The sequence below is a fragment of the Centruroides sculpturatus genome, unplaced genomic scaffold (genome assembly GCF_000671375.1).
Source record: "Centruroides sculpturatus isolate CEXI.00-Female unplaced genomic scaffold, Cexi_2.0 scaffold1118, whole genome shotgun sequence".
NCBI classification, from domain to species: domain Eukaryota; kingdom Metazoa; phylum Arthropoda; class Arachnida; order Scorpiones; family Buthidae; genus Centruroides; species Centruroides sculpturatus.
Genome location: NW_019385413.1, coordinates 158,397 through 162,203, shown reverse-complemented (window position 1 = coordinate 162,203; position 3,807 = coordinate 158,397).

Below are 3,807 nucleotides of genomic sequence, written 5' to 3'. Positions count from 1 at the left end.
TAAAATGAAATCAAATTAATTATAAATATGTATATAAAAATTAAGCAGAAATACTCGCATTGGTCAAGTTAAAAATAACCAAAATTTGAATGTGTTTGTTGCTTTCTTCCCAGGCAACAACAGTGTCCACTGCTAGTTGCCCTGTGAGAAACCTGATAGATCCTTTTGTTGCTCCTTTAATTTCTGACGGACAAACATTCAAAAACATAAGTACAGATATAAATATATAAATGAGTATAGAAATTTTTAAAGCAAATATAAATGTATTTGGATTAAAGATATGGAATACACTTGGAAGCGTAACACTTGGGCAATTTGTCAATTGGGTGGATTTTCTGTGGGAAATTGCCCTCTATTAACATGATTTGTCTCAACGAAGCGGGCAATAGCTCTCGTGCTTGTTGAGGGCTGTTAAATCAATAGTTCTTCAAAGTCATCCATCGTCCATTTTAATCTGATCTTTTAAAAAACATTTCTTTGCTAGCAATTTATTATGGATTAAGGAAAATGTTGAATGGTAGGATATTTGGCGCTGCGGAAACCATTTACGATACAGACTTTGCGCTAATCGTCCTTTGCATTTAGCTTTCCCGTACATAAGATGTATGTCAGCTCTCGTCTGACATATAAATTACTCTATTATGTCTAATAGACATACAGTTAGTCAACATAACTACAAGAAACTATGTGGGTTACCGCTTTTCCAGTGGAGTTTTCCAGGTTTTCTTCACGTGTCTAACACCCAAGTTGGGACCAGTTACTTATAGATGCATTCTCCTTGGCAATTGCCCACGTGTTACGTTGCCTATTTCACCGAACTAACGACGTAATTAAATGCCATACAGGTTTCACTCTTTTTACAAGTGGACAGTCATGTGTTGCGGAACAAAATTGCTTGTATTGACCCCTTCTTCCACCCATTTTATTTTGTCAGTCTAATTTCTTAACACCCTGTAAAATGTAAGAGTTTATAATAAAACATTTCTTGAAAAATCTTCATTATTCGCCTTACTCAACTTTAAAATTTCACTATTTTAGTTTCATATTTACGTTTCTAGTAATTCGGTAGTGTTACATTTTATCCTTTTTTTTAAATATTAAAAAATTAATGTGTGTGTTTGTGTCTAAAATTATAATTTTAAAAAAAATGTAAATGGTAGTAACAAGTAAAGTACTTATTAAGTCCGACTCTACTGGGCATGTGACAATCTACCTCTATCTATCTCCCCACCCCTTTAGTTTAACTACCAAAATTTAGTAACATCAATGCCTCAAACACACAAACTTCCATGTAAAATTTCCGAAATTTTCGACAAAAAGCACAGGAATTACTAAGTTTCAAAGTGGGTGAACAAAATCGTACCCCTCCCACGTATATACACACTAACATCCATGAATACAGAAGAAACCCTCGAATTTTTGAGTCAAAAAATGTAAAAATCTTGGGGTTCATTTATTTACCAATCGTCATACTTTCTTTGTTATATGAATAACAGAGCGGGGAAAAGTAAAAACAGATACACTATGGAAATTCGCTAATCTGGCACTTACCAAACCAGAGTGATGCCGGATTAACGAACTTCTACTTTACTAGATACATCTGAAGATGCTTATACTTCATGTCTTGAGCAATATTCTTTGAATTACAAACAAGAAAAAGGACACAAAACAAACAATGAAAATTTAAAAATAAAAAAACGCAATGTCATACAATACAAATAAAAAAAACAATTCTCATTCGAAAATATTAATTAAATTAATTAAAAACCGAATTAAATTCAATATAAAAAAATACAAAATTCAGTGTAAAATGTTATTAATATATAGACCTATATCAAAATATAAATAATTAATTAATTAATTAAAGATAAACAAATTAAATTAAATAATAAATTAAACTTACCGTATAAATATTCTTTTTCGATAATATTTAAATCAATATATCCAAAAAGTTTATAAATATAGATAAGAAGGCATCTTGTGGTATCACAATAACTTTTCATCTTCATGTTTATGTCAATATCTTTGCAGTATCTTTCCACGTCCGAATCTTCTTGAAGCATATTGCTGAAGGATCTCATTGCTAACATCTCTTTATTGTTAAACATATTTAAAAAAATCTCTGTTTTGAATATCGAAAAGCTAAATTCTTTTGTTAATCTTCAGAGGATCCATCTTAATCTTGTTCTACTAGAAGTCAACGTGTGAATGAATCGAAAATTTGAACTATTTTTAACCATTCGTAGCTGAATGATCATTGGTTAAAGATTTATTCTTTTGTCATTGTTTGGTATTACCGTTTAGATACTAACATGACTCATTATCTTAGTTGATGACGAGGTACAAATTCAAATAGAGTGGTACTGCAGCAACAACTCATTTGGCTTTCATATTTTTATTGAAAGTTATTGATTAAGATCCTTATTAGAATTACCTACCTCGAAGGCTTATACATAATAGATTATGAGTGTCTTCGGGTAAGTGGTTTAATGTAAGTTATAATTTAGATTGCAAACAATTGAGCCATTCACATAATGTAAAAAGTATACGTGTCGATAATGAATATGATTATCCGTAGGCCCTATTACTTTTCGACTGCTATAGGAGCTACTTATATAATTTAATCTTCTTACAAAGTTGTTATTAAATTCATTTGTGGCTTTTTAATGTTAATAATCGTGTTATTGGACCAACTATGTCGTTATTTGTCATTTTAGGAAAATTTAAATTTTCCCTTTTATTACATATTGTTTTAAAAAATACTGTAAAAGGTATTTGTTGCAGTTTTACCCTGTTCCTTTGGGTTACTATGACATAGCCTGTTTGTTGTTTAATAAACTCCATTAGTGACAATGTACCCGGCAGCGATGGGAAGTAGGAAAGGGGGAGAAAAACAAACAAAATTCATTTATTAGTACAGAATTGCTAACTTTTATTAATTATCACAAAACAAAAAATATTATTCTTTTATTACATATAGAAATAAAACTAAATCTTGTTGACACTGTGTTAATGAATCAGAAAGCCCTTTTTCATTTGTTATAATACTATAGTAGTAACTATCTTCAAACTTTAATTACTACATTTTCTGTCTTTTATTTTTTCCGTTTTTACTGCAACGTTTACATTTGCTTTCTTCATCTGATAATTCTACAATTTTACCCCTAATCTTTCATGAGATACATAGTTTAAATAACCCCGCGATTCGACGAAATTTACTTATGTTTATAGGCCCCAGTGTGACGTCGTAAACTTTCTTCTTCTGTCGTGAAATAACCCGGTTTACGGCATATAAAAGTAATTAGAAAGATTTATACACTATTATTATTATTACAGCTTGATATCTTCATAATAATTTATCATACGATTTCAATAATAATAATTATAATAAAATTTTTATTAGCTAACGAGTGTAATAATCTCTATGTAAATATTTAAATATTCTTTTTATACTTCATATACTACTAAAAATAATTGCTTTTCTGAGATTTAAACTATTCGCAGATTAAAATATTGAGATAAATTTACGCAAGTCAAATTATTTTCTGATTCATTAATACTTGGTTTCTATTTACTACTGATAATCAAACGAAACTCCAATTGTTGTCGCAATCAGTGTACGTATATTTCTGTCGTTCTTTGGACCCTCCTCTGACCCGTCGGACCGCATTACAGCGCTCCGACACTCCAATTGTTGTCGCTGTCAATGTTGGTATATTCTTGTCGTTATTTGGACCCTCCTCTGACCCGTCGGACCGCATTACAGCGCTCCGACACTCCAATTGTTGTCGCAATCGAGGTACGCAT